The sequence below is a fragment of the Theropithecus gelada genome, chromosome 9 (assembly GCF_003255815.1).
Source record: "Theropithecus gelada isolate Dixy chromosome 9, Tgel_1.0, whole genome shotgun sequence".
Classification (NCBI taxonomy): domain Eukaryota; kingdom Metazoa; phylum Chordata; class Mammalia; order Primates; family Cercopithecidae; genus Theropithecus; species Theropithecus gelada.
In genome coordinates this window covers 68,923,300-68,937,646 of record NC_037677.1, presented here as the reverse complement: position 1 = coordinate 68,937,646, position 14,347 = coordinate 68,923,300, and the positions used below count along the sequence as shown (strand labels likewise).

At 35.9% G+C, this 14,347-nt stretch overlaps 1 pseudogene; it reads right to left on the bottom strand.

Moving 5' to 3' along the window:
* Positions 1–5,431: 5,431 nt before the first annotated feature.
* LOC112631995 lies at positions 5,432–5,885 on the bottom strand (annotated as a pseudogene).
* Between the last annotated feature and the right edge of the window lie 8,462 nt (positions 5,886–14,347).

Here is a 14,347-nt window from a genome sequence, read left to right as displayed (position 1 = left end):
AAGAAAAGTTGAGGCTAATATGGCTTCAGAGGGGAACTAAATTCAACATTTAAGGAAGGAAAAAAATAACAATTTTACACAAAACCTTTCAGAAAATACAGATAGGGTTAATACTTCTAAAATTATTTTATAGAGCCACATGGCTCTCATGCTGAAACAACACATAAATATTATAAGGAAAAAATGACCAAGAATACCGCTTATGAACACAGATACAAAATTTCTTAAAATAATTTAGATAATTCAATCCAGCAACATATAAACAAGATAATATGTTATAAGCAAGTAGCATTTATCACAGGACTTAATGTTTGTTTTAATACGAGAAAATAAATCGATAGTATTGGTTAAATTAAGAGAACTGAAGAAAAAAATCATATGGTCATTTTAATAGAGGCAAAAAAAATTTTTAAAAAGTCCAACATTTATTTTGAGAAAAATTATCAAAAAGCTGGAAATAGGACATTTCCTCAACCCCAAAAAATGATGAAATATAAAGAAACATACACTATAGATAACATTTCATTCCAATATTGCCACAAGACACTTTCCCTTGAGATTGGGAGTCAGGCAAAAATTCTGCTCTCATTGCTTCTGTTTAACATTTCATTAGATGTCTTTGCAAGTGCAATAAGGGGGAAAATGCAAGGAAAAGACAAAATGATTGAAAAGGAAGACATAGAACTGTCTTCATTTATAGACTCCATGATTTCACACATAGAAAATCTTGACAATCTAAATGTCTACTCTGAGAATAAGTTTAAAATTGTGAAGGTGAAGAATAGAAAAAAAAAAAAAAATCTTTTGTTTCTCCATAACCAGCAAGGAATAATTACAAAATAACATTTTAAAAATACCATTTACATCACATCAAATTAATTAAATACATGAAGTATATTTGAGGAAAAATATGGTAGATATCTACCTAAAAATATAAAACATAACTGAGAAAGATTAATAATGATCTTTAAAAATTTTAAAATATCATGAAAAATATAAATTAAATCTCTGTATCCTTTTTCATAGAAATTGACAAGGTCTTTAGACAATTCATGTAAAAACATAAAACACTTTAAAAAGCCAAAATAGCTTCATAAAGAGTACAAAATCATAGTACTTATCCTATGTGATTTCAAAACTTACCCTGGATGTTGGCATAAGAGTAGACAATTCGATGTTGGAACAGAACAGAGAGTCCAGGAATAGATCTAAGACATCAAAAGCAATTCAATGGGGAAAGGAAAGGTTGTTTAACAAATGATACTGGAAAGTTGGATATCTGTATTTAAAAGAAAAAAAGAAAACCTTTGATTCTTATCCCACTCGTGTTCAAAAAATGACTTGAGATGGATCATGGCCCTAAATATAAAAGGAAAAATTGTGAGGCTTCTGGAATTAAACAAAGAAAAATATATTTGGGGGTTGAGGTGGGCAAACAGATTTCAAATCAATGCAAGATATATTGGGAAAATTACAGATTAGAAAATATATATGCATTAATAAAGGACTCATTCATAATAAATGAAAATCTCCTACTACATAATAATGGGAAGACAGCCTACTAAAGGTGAACAAAATTGTTGCCCAGAATTTCAAAATAAAACTGTATGAAAAGCCAGTTAGCACATAAAAGGATATTCAACATAATTGGTCATAAAAATATACAAAGTAAAAGCACAATCAGATACCACGACATTTCCAGTAGAATAGCTAAACTGTTAAGTCTGACAAAATTAAATATTCCACAACAGTAATGTTGTAGAATAACCAAGACTCTCATGCTCTGCTGGCAGGGATGTAAAATAATATAACAACTTTGGAATACTGTTTACCAGTTTTTTTATTATTTTTTAATTTAACTTTAACTTCAGGGAAACATATGCAGGTTTGTTATATAGGTAAACTTGTGTCATGGGGGTTTGTTGTACAAATTATTTTGTCGTTAGGATGGTGGCCCTCTTCTCACAGCTCCACTAGGCAGTGCCCCAGTAAGGACTCTGTATGGGGGCTCCTACCCCATATTTTCCTTCTGCACTGCCCCAGCAGAGAGGTTCTCCATAAGGGCCCTTCCCATGCAGCAAACTTCTGTATGGGCATCCAGGCATTTCCATACACCTTCTGAAATCTAGGCAAAGGTTCCTAAATCCTAATTCTTGACTTCTGTACACTTGCAGTCTCAACACCATATGGAAGCTGCCAAGGCTTGGGGCTTACACCCTCTGAAGCCCTGGTCTGCAGCTCTACATTGGCCCCTTTGAGCCATGTCTGGGGTGGCTGGGATGCAGGGCACCAAGTCTCTTGTGTGTGCACAGCACATGGACAGTGGGCCTGGCCCATGAAACTATTTTTTCCACCTAGGCCTCTGGGTCTGTGATGGGAGGGGCTGGTGGAAGACCTCATGCCCTGGAGACATTTTCCCCATTGTCTTGGTGATTAACATTTGGCTCCTCCTTACTTATGCAAATTTCTGCAGCCAGCTTGAATTTCTCCTCAGAAAATGGAATTTTCTTTTCCATTCTATTGTCAGGTTGCAAATTTTCTAAACTTTTATGCTCTGTTTACCTTATAAAAATGAATGCCTTTAACAGCACCCAAGTCGCCTCTTGAATGCTTTGGTGCTTAGAAATTTCTTCTGTTAGATACCCTAAATCATCTCTCTCAAGTTGACAGTTCCACAGGCCAGGTGCAGTGGCTCATGCCTGTAATCCCAGCACTTTGGGAGGCCAAGGTAGGTGGATCACCTGAGGTCAGGAGTTCGAGACCAGCCTGGCCAACATGGTGAATCCTTGTCTCTACAAAAACTACAAAAATTAGTTGGACATTGTGGCATGCATATGTAATCCCAGCTACTCAGGAGGCTGAGGCAGGAGAATCACTTGAATGCAGGAGGCAGAGGTTGCAGTGAGCCGAGATTGCACCATTGCACACCAGCCTGGGTGACAAAAGTGAGACTCCAAAAAAAAAGGAAGGAAGGAAGGAAGGAAGGAAGGAGGGAGGGAGGGAGGGAGGGAAGGAAGGAAGGAAGGAAGGAAGGAAGGAAGGAAGGAAGGAAGGAAGGGAGGGAGGAAGAAGGGAGGGAGGGAGGGAGGGAGGGAGGCAGGAAGGGAGGAAGGAAGGAAGAAAGGAAAGAAAGAAGGAAGGAGGGAGGGAGGGAGGGTGGAAGGAAGGAAGGGAGGAAGGGAGGAAGGAAGGAAGGAAGGAAGGAAGGAAGGAAGGATGGAAGGAAGGAAGGAAGGAAGGAAGGGAAGTTCCACAAATCTCTAGGGCACGGACAAGGGGCAAAATGCCTCCAGCCTCTTTGCTAAAACATAACAAGAGTCACCTTTGCTTCAGTTCCGAATAAGTCCTCATCTCCATCTGAGACTACCTCAGTCTAGATTTCATGGTCCATATTATTATCAGCATTTTGGTCAAAGCCATTCAACAAGTCTCTAGGAAGCTCCAAACTTCCCCACAGTTTCCTGTCTTCTTCTGAGTCCTCCAAACTGTTTCAACCTCTGCCCATTACCCAGTTCCAAAGTCGCTCCCACATTTTCAGTTACCTTTTCAGCAGCACCCCACTCTGTTGGTCCCAATTTACTATATTAGTCTGTTTTCACACTGCTGATAAAGAAACACTGGAGACTGAACAATTTACAGAAGAAAGAGGTTTAATTGGACTTACAGCTCCACATGGCTGGGGAAGCCTCACAATCATGGCAGAAGGCAAGGAGGAGCAAGTCACATCTTAACGTGGATGGTGACAGGCAAAAAATGAGAGAGCTCATGCAGGGGAATGCCTCTTTTTAAAACCATCAGATCTCATGAGATTTATTCACTATTACAAGAACAGCATGGGAAAGATTTGCCCCCATGATTAAATTACCTCCCACCAAGTCCTTCCGACAACACATGGGAATTCAAAATGAGATTTGGTTGGGGACACAGTCAAATCATATCAAGCATGGAATGTTTTTCTATTTCTTTGTGTCATCTCCGATTTCTTTGAGTAGTGTTCTGTAGTTCTTCTTGTAGCGATCTTTCACCTCCCTAATTAGTTGTATTTCTAGTATTGTATTCTTTTTGTGGCAATTGTGAATGAGATTGGGTTCCTGATTTGGCTATTGGCTTAACTGTTGTTGGTTTATAGGAATGCTAATGATTTTTGCACATTGATTTTGTATTTTGAGACTTTGCTGAAGTTGTTTATCAGCTTAAGAAGCTTTTGAGCTGAGACTATGGGGCTTTCTAGATAAAAACAATGTCCTTTGCAAGCAGAGATAGTTTGACTCCCTCTCTTTCTATTTGAATCCCCTTTATTTCTTTCTCTTGCCTGATTATTCTGGCCAGGACATCCAGTACTATTTTGAATAAAAGTGGTGAGAGAGGACATCCTTGTCATGTGCTAGTTTTTCAAAAGAATACTTCCAACTTATTCTTATTTAGCAAGATGTCTGTAGCGTTGTTATAAATAGCTCTTATTATTAGGTTGGCACTATTAAAGATAATGTCAAAAACTGCAATTACTTTTGCACCAATCTAAATATTTTGAGATATGTTCCTTTAATACCCAGCTTTTTTGAGAGTTTTTAGCATGAATGGCTGTTGAATGTTATCAAAAGCCTTCTCTGCATCTATTGAAATAATCACATGATTTTTGTGTTTAGTTCTGTTTATTTGATGAATCACATTAATGGATTTGTATATGTTGAATCAACCTTGAATCTCAGGGATAAAGCTTACTTGATCATGGTGGATACGTTTTTGATGTGATTTCGTTTGCCAGTATTTTGTTGAGGATTTTTGCATTTATGTTCATCAAAGAAATCGGCCTGAAGTTTTCTTTGTTTATTGTGTCTCTGCTAGGTTTTGGTATCAGGATAATGCTGGTTTCATAGAATGAGTTAGGGAGAAGTTCCTTCTCCTCAGTTTTTGAAGTAATTCTAGGAGGAGTGATATCAGCTCTTCTTTGTACATCTGGTGGAACTCAGCTTTGAATCCTTCTGGTCCTGGGCTTTTGGAGGTTCTTAAGCTTTTTATTACTAACTGAATTTCAGAGCTTGTATTGGTCTGTTCAGGGATTCAATTTCTTCCTGATTCTGTCTTGGAAGGGTATACGTGTCCAGGAATTTCTTCATTTTTTCTAGATTTTCTAGTTTATGGGCATAGAGGTACTCATAATATTCTCTGATAACTGTATTTCTGGTGGGGAGGTCAGTGGTAATATCCCCCTTGTCATTTCTGATTGTGTTCTTTTGAATCTTTTCTCTTTTCTTTTTTTTAGATGGGGGGCACAGACAGCAAGTTTATTTGGTGAATGCTGATGGCAAACACCATCCAAGAGAGACAAGATGGGAAAGGTGCTATGACAAGAGTGTCTAGGGAGACTTCAGGATACATAAAAAATCCAACACAGGGAAAATCATGGGCTCTTTGGAGACTGGGAAGGTCCTCAGCCATTCGGCACCATGCAGATGAGCTTGTCATAGTTAATATAACCATTGTTGTCCTCGTGCCCTGTCATCACCATCTCTACTTTTTCCTCTGTCATCTTCTCACCCAGTGTGACAAGAACATGTTAGATTTCAGCACCCATGACAGTGCCATTTCCTTCCTTGTCAAAAACCGAAGTCCTTTGACATAATCCTCAAAGATGCCCTGGTCCTTGTTTTTGGCCACCACCATCTACAGCATGGGCAGAAAGTGCTGAAAGTTTAGCACCTTCATATTCATTTCATCACTCTTGGGGTTCCCCAGGACTTTGGGCACCTCAGTGTTGGTGAAGTTCTGGCCCAGGGCCCTCATCATGTTCCCACACTGGCTGTACAAGAGCTTGCCATCACCTGTTCAAACAGCTGGAAAGCCTCCTTGAACTCTGCAGTGTGGTCCTCAGTGAAGTCACACATCTTGACTGCTCCTCCTTTCTTTTTATTAGTCTAGCTGGTGTTATTAGTCTATCTCTTATTAATTTTTTTAAAAAATAAGAAAACAGCCCACAGATTTGTTGATGTTTTGAAGGGTTTTTCCTGTCTCCATCTCCTTCAGTTCAACTCTTATCTTTGTTATTTCTTATCTTCTGGTAGCTTTGGGGTTTGCTTGCTTTTGGTTCTCTCATTCTTTTAGTTGTGATATTAGGTTGCTGATGAGATTTTTCCAGCTTTTTAATGTGGGCATTTAGTGCTATTAATTTCCCTCTTAACACTGTCTTAACTGTGTCCCAGAGATTCTGGTACATTGTATCTTTATTCTCATTAGTTTCAAAGAACTTCTTGACCTCTGCTTTAATTTTATTATTTACCAAAAACTCATTCAGGAGCAGGTTATTCAATTTTCATGTAATTATATGGTTTTTAGATAATTTATTAGATTTGATTTCTAATTTGATTGTACCATGACCCAAGAGATTGTTTGTTGTGGTTTCAGATAGTTTGCATTTGCTGAGGAGTGTTTTACTACCAATTATAAGACTAATTTTAGAGTAAGTCCGTGTGCTGATAAGAAGACAGTATATTTTGGTTTTTTGGGTGGAGAGTTCTATAGATGTCTATCAGGTTCATTTGATCAAATGCTGCATTCAGCTACTCAATATCTTTGTTGGTTTTCTGTCTTGATGATCTGTCTAATATGGCAAATGGAGTGTTAAAATCTCCCACTATCTTTGTGTGGGCGTCTAAGTCTGTTTGAATATCTCTAAGAACTTGCTTCCTGAATCTGGGTGCTCCTGCGTTGGGTGCATGTATATTTAGTATAGTTAGATCTTCATGTTGAATTGAACCCTTTACGATTATGTAATGTCCTTCTTCGTCTTTTCTTATCTTTGTTGACTTAAAGTTTGTTGCATCTGAAACTAGGATTGTAACCTCTGATTTTTCCTGTTTTCCATTTGCTTGGTAAAGTTTTCTCCATTCCTTTATTTTAAGCCTATGTGTGCCATTGTATGTAAGATGCCAATGGGTCTTGATCTTTATCCAGCTTGCCATTCTGTGCTGTTTAACTGGGGGAACTTAGCCCATTTACATTTAAGGTAAGTATTGACATATGTGGATTTTATCCTTTCTTAATGGTGTTACCTGATTATTTTGCAGACTTGTTTATGTGGTTGTTTTGTAGCGTCATAGGTCTGTGTACTTCAGTGTGTTTTTTTCATGCCTTATAGCAATCTTCCCTTTTCCTACTTAGTGTTTCCTTCAGGAGCTCTTCTAAGGCACATCTTGTGGTAATGAATTCCCTCAGCACTTGCTTATCTAAAAAGAATCTTATATCTCCTTTGCTTATGAAGCTTAGTTTGGCTGGATATGAAATTCTGGGTTGGAATTTCTTTTCTTTAAAAATGTTGAATATTGGCCCCCAATGTCTTCTGGCTTGTAGAATTTCTGCTGGGAGTTTGCTGTTATTTTGATGGGCTTCCATTTCTAAGTGACCTGACCTGTCTTTTTAGCAGCCTTTAACATTTTTTTCTTTCATTTAGACCTTGGAGAATTGGATGATTATGTATTTTGGGAATGATCTTATATTGAAGTTTCTTATAAATTTACACACACATTAACCATATGATCCAGTAATTCCACATCTAGATATTTAAGCAAAATAAATAAAAATGTATATACACAATACTAGTTTTACAAGAAAGATCTCAGTGGACGTATTCATGGTAAATCTAAACAAAAATCCAAATGGGGCCGGGCGCGGTGGCTCAAGCCTGTAATCCCAGCACTTTGGGAGGCTGAGACGGGTGGATCACGAGGTCAGGAGATCGAGACCATCCTGGCTAACACGGTGAAACCCCGTCTCTACTAAGAAATACAAAAAACTAGCCGGGCGAGGTGGCGGGCGCCTGTAGCCCCAGCTACTCGGGAGGCTGAGGCCGGAGAATGGCGTGAACCCGGGAGGCGGAGCTTGCAGTGAGCTGAGATCCGGCCACTGCACTCCAGCCTGGGCTACAGAGCCAGACTCCGTCTCAAAAAAAAAAAATAAATAAAAAATAAAAAAAATAAAAAAAAAAAATCCAAATGGTCACTGACAGGATCAAGCACAAATTGTGGTATATTAATAGAATGAAAAAACATTAAACAATAAAAAAGTACAAACTACTGAGGCTTGAAGCATGGATTAATCTCCAAAACATCATACTGGGTAAAAAATGCCAGACACGAAACAATGAAAATTAAATTATTCAGTTATGGCAGCAGGCATTACTAATCTAACTTGATAAAAAATTAGAACAGTGGTTGCCTGGGACCAGGGTTCGTAGTGGAGATGGAGAAGAATAGGAAGGAAGTGTGGATTGACTACAAAAAAGCACCAGGAAATTTTGTGGGGTAATGGAAATATCCCATATGTTGACTTTGATAGTGGTTATACTGATATCTTATATATACATATATCTATATAATGTTAAAACTTTTTGAACATTTTAGTTACAATCTGTGCATTTCACTGTATGTAAGTAATATCTGATTTTTTTAAATTGAAAAATTAAATGGAGGTTAAACATTTTAGAATATAATTTATATTCTGTTCACTTGTAATATACGTCTTTAAAATTTTCCAGGGATAAAACTCTGGACTAAACAGAAGACAATAATGGTATATTGCAGTAATTTTCTCAGATATTCATTTTATTTTATTTTATTTTATTTTTTCTACTGATAAATTTAAATAGTCAATACATAAGATGGTTATTCATTATCGGTGGCATTCTTTTCATCTCTAAACCTAAGAGATATACACTGATTAATGTTCAAAGATATCTGGATGACTTTGGACCGACCCTAGCCAATCAGTGGTGATATCCAGTGATCAGCATGATTGCTCAGCCTGTAATTCATCACCTTGAAATATACAGTACATGATGCATTGCTGATTTAGTGTCTCAGCCACTTCAGCACTTCTTATCATCACCTAAGTGAATCTTGATAATTGATAGACTGAAAAAGATTGAAAAACGTGAAGGATTAATCTCACAGAACAATTATTTTTAAAAATATAAATAATTCAAAATTTTCATTTTAAATTAATATACCTAATTGAATTTTCCTACAAATAAGTTTGATTTGTTTATACATTTCTCACTGACTCTACTGATATTTTTCTCTCCTTCCTTTATGTAGTCATGAAAAAAGAGCTATATTGCTCTGAATAGAAAGCAATAAAAAGGTTTTAAGATTTTCTTCTACAAAACTTACATACAAAGGCAGTATGTAGAGTCACTAAGAGAATACTTCTTAGATTTGTATCACCCAACCATACCACTTATACAATATGTGTGACATTAGTTAATTTATCTAACTTTCTGAACCTAATTTCCATCACAATTAAGATAATTAAAAGGTGCCTACACCATAGAGTTGTGAGAAATTGCATGCTTAGTCCAGTGCCTAATAACCTTTAGGCACATAACACAGTAAATATGTACGTTTATTATTTTCTGTGGATTTCTTTGTTTTCAGGTTTGCAGAAAGCTCTTCTGTAATATAAGAACACCAATCTGAATCAAAGATTTACTGAGAATATTGATGTTAAATTAGATCCTTCACACATGAAATAGATTAAACAATATTTTTGCTAAGACAAGCAAAGCCTTAAATGAAAATCAATGGAATGAGTAGTTTCCATACATTTCCTGGTCCACAACAATGACTTCTGGTCTGTTCACTGATGATTCTAAACTATCATTGCAGGGCAATTACTGTATACAGTAGATCTTAGTTCCTGTAGATGGCAATAAATATTTTTGAATAAACAAATAGTTATATAGAGAAACAATAAAAAAGACTCAAGGACTATGTGTGTATGTGTGTCCATTTATGTATGTATGCATACATGCATGCAAATGTATGTGTATGTGTATACAGTTTGGTTTTACTGAAATGAAGTTGATGTTAACAGTAAAATTCAGAAAACTGGGGCATCGACAGGTTGATCGATATTTTGAGGCTCTGGATTTTGTCCACACTATCCAAAGGTAACATATTTTACTGCAAATTATTTCAAGTATTTATAACATGGTGAAATAATCTCAATGAAAGTATATATTGTAAAATTGTAAAAATGTATTAAAATTACATGCCTAATTTTTGAACTGTCAAAAGCATGACTCTTGATGTTTAACCTGTTTGCTATAACTATAATGTTAAACTAAATTTATTTATCTTTTAAGAAAGACCATTAGCTAATTTGATCAGAAGAATACTATCAACACTGGGTAGCAAAAGTTTAAAGCATTTTACAAAGACCCTCGCAAAAACATTGTGCAGTGGACAAAAGGATTTCTGAATTTTATAGCTACAACAATAGTCCATATGTCTCTCTTATTTCTCAGACTGCCTCCACTTGCATATGACAAAAGCATACAAAATCCAATATGGGGAAAATATAAATTCTTTTCCTTAACAAAACCATCCAATTTTCTCATACACACGTAACTATCTATCCAGTTACCCAAATGAGAAACTTGGTATTTATTCTAGATGATCTTTTTTCTCACTTATCCAACGACATAGGGTAATTTCAGGCAATTTTATTTTGCAATAGTGTCTGCATTTTCCCTTTTCTATTTCCTTTTTTCTCAATCTCGTTCTATCCCTCGTTCTTGCCCATATTTTTATTGCAAAAATAATTGGATACTGTTTAGTACTGACTTTTACTCAATTACAAATAAAACCTCTTGCCAGCAATGTAATTAAAATGTTCAAAAGTTTAAAATAATGTATATAATTTATGTTCCGTTTGTATGAAAATTAGAAAATTAATACACAAATGTATTTATGTCTTGTGTATGCTCATCTTCATGGAAAAAATATAGAAGGACACATATCAAACTGATTACAGTTTATTGTGGGAAGAGAAGTCTACAGATAGGATAAGTAAAGCAATATTTCTAGCAGACCTCTTTGTTTATCTGTGTCATGTGAAAGTTTTTACAGTAGGATATACATTCTAGCCCCTAACTGATATTCAGTCAAACAGTTCACTGGATTAGCTGAAGTTTTTCCTTACTCACATAATCACATTGAGTTATGGCCATAACAGCACCCTGTCTTCTGGTAGGTCATTCCGTTGAGTATGAGCACTTCTAGTTCTGCATGTTGACTCATGTACTCACCAGCAGTCACCTGTCTTTCCAGCAGTTACCTGCAATTGAATAACTCAACTATATATTATGTTAAGATACAATATGACTGCAAAAAAAGAGTTGCTTCAATGAAAAAATAAGTTAAATACTTTGAAAAACTAAATGAACAAGGGTTGTTAAGACATTTCTATCAAATTTGGGATGAGTGATTCAACTAGTAGGAAAAATGTATGGACATGTAAAGGAATATTCCAATCTTATCTGTGGATTACTCATATAGAATACATTGAAACAGAGATCACAGACTATTATGAATATATACTATGTGGGTATCTAAATGCAGGTGTGCACAAAGAAGAGGCCTTGAATGTACTCCTAAATTTGCAGAATCAAAGTACATTTATATTTTGACAAGATAAAGTGTTTAATGTACATGCTTATCTTTTTATTTACCTCTAATTCTTTCAGCTGATCAGCAGACTACTATTCCAAACCATGTTAAATAAAAGCAGTTATGAAATAACGATTACTTCAGCATGTGAAATCAATTTTAGAAATATATTGATTGATAATACATGCTCAGCTTATGAATTAAAATGTGCACAGGCCTTATTATTAATAACTTGATAACATGTATTTCATTTACAATTAATGGAAACTTCAGTGAGAAAATATCAGAATATTGAGGAAAAATTACAGAATTGAAAAAATATATTTTGAAGAAATTATATTTATTGTCTTTGATTCCTGATTTTGTTGATTTTAATTTGGAAATAAATCATGTAATATGTCTATATAATAAATATAGAACCTTATTTTATGTGAAAAAATAAGAGCAGAACATTTAGAATCTGTTTACTTTATTTTTATTTTATTTTGAAATAATTTTAGACTTATAGAAAAGTTATACAGTTGAGAAAATTTCCATATTCCATTAACCCAGCTTCACCCGATGTAAAACATTACATACTTATCATGTAACAATTATCAACACTAAAAATTAAATTGCTAAAATAGTGCTAACCAAACTAAATGCATTATTTACATTTTGTTAGTTTTTCCAATAATATGCTTGTTCTGTCCTATGATGAGTTCAGCATACTATGTGTATTTAGTTCAGACTTAAAAAAAAAAAAAAAACCTTTTCTTAGGTTTAAGGCTACATGTGCAGGTTTGTCATATATGTAAACTGCATGTCCTCAGGTTTGGTGTACAGATTATTTCATCACCCAGGTAATAAGCGTAGTACTCGATAGGTAGTTTTTGGATCCTCGCTTTCTTTCCACAATCAGTCCTCAAGTAGGTCTTGGCATCTGTTGTTTCCTTCTTTATATCCATAGGTACTTGATGTTCAGCTCCCACTTGTAAGTGAGAAAATGTGATATTTAGTTTTTTCTTCCTGTGTTAATTTACTTAGGATAATGACCTACAGCTCCATCCATATTGCTGCAAAGGACATGATCTCAATCTCTTTTATGGCTGCATAGTATTCCATGGTGTATATGTGGTATATTTTCTGTATCCAGTCTATCATTGATTGATTCCATGTCTTTGCTGTTGTGAATGGTGCTGTGATGAAAGGTGCATGTATCTTTATGGTAGAATGATTTATATTCCTTTGGGTATATACCAATAATGGGGATTGTTCGACTGAATGATAATTCCTTTTTAAGTTATTTGAGAAATTGCAAAACTGCTTTCTACAGTAGCTGAACTAATTTACATTCCTAACAGCAGTGTGTAAGTGTTTCCTTTTCGCCACAACTTTGCCAACATCTGTTATTTTTTGACTTTTTAATAATAACCATTTTAGCTGGTATGAGATGGTACCCCCCTGTGGTTTTGATTTGCATTTCTCTAATGACTAGTGATGTTGAGCATTTTTTCATATATTTGTTGGCAAAGTATATGTCTTTTTTTTTTTTTTTTTTGAGATGGAGTTTTACTCTTTTTGCCCAGACTGGAGTGCAATGGTGCGATCTCAACTCAGTGAAACCTTCGCCTCCCTGGTTCAAGCAATTCTCCTGTCTCAGCCTCCTGAGTAGCTGGGATTACAGGCTAATTCTTGATATTTTTAGTAGAGATGGGGTTTCACCATGTTGGTCAAGCTGGTCTGGAACTCCTGACTTCAAGGTGATCCGCCCGTTCCGGCCTCCCAAAGTGCTGGGATTACAGACGTGAGCCACCACATCCAGCTGTGTATGTCTTTTTTTGAGAAGTAACTCTTCATGCCGTTTGCCCACTTTTTGTTTGTTTTTTGCTTCTAAACTTAAGTTCCTTATAATTCTGAATATGATACTTTTGTCAGATGCATAGTTTACATATATTTTCTCTCATTCTGTAGATTGTCTGTTTAATCTGTTGATAGCTTCTTTTGCTGGGCAGAAGCTCTGTTGTTTAATTAGGTCTCATTTGTCTTTTTTTTTTTTTTTTTTTTTGAGACAGGCTGGAGTGCAGTCACGCAATCATGGCTCACTGCAGCCTTGACCTCCTGGACTCAATCAATCCTCCCACCTCCACCTCCCAAGCAGCTGGGATTAAAGGTATGCACCACCACGCTGGACTAATCTTTGTATTTTCTGTAGACATGAGGTTTCACCATGTTGCCTAGGCTGGTCTCAAACTCTAGGGCTCAAGCAATCCACCTTAGCCTCTTAAAGTGTTGGGATTATAGGCATGAGTTCCCACACATGTCCCAATTTTTGTTTTTGTTGCAATTACTTTTGACATCTTCATCATGAAATCTTTGCCAGGTCCTATGTCCAGAATGCTACTTCCTAGGTCATCTTCTAGGGGTTTTATAGTTTTAGGTCTTATATTTAAGTCTTTAATTCATCTTGAGTTGGTTTACATACATGGGGTGAGGAAGAGGTCCAGTTTTAATCTTCTGCATATGGCTAGCAAGTTTTGCGCATCAGTTATTGAATAGAAGAGAGTCCTATCTCCATTGCTTGTTTTTACAGACTTCATCAAAGATCAGATGGTTGTAGGTGTTTGGCTATATTTCTGGGCTCTCTATTCTGTTCCATTGGTCTATGTGTCTGTTTTTCTACTAGTACCATGCTGTTTTGGTTACTGTAGCCTTGTACATAGTTTGAAGTTGGGTAGCCTGATGGCCTCAGCTCCGTTCTTTTTGCTTAAGATTGCATTGGCTATTTGGGCTATTTTTTGGTTTTATATGAATTTTAGAAATTTTTTAATTCTGTGAAGAATGTCATTGGTGGTTTGATAGGAATAGCATTAAATCTATGAATTACTTTGAGCAATATGGCCACTTTAACAATATTGATTCTT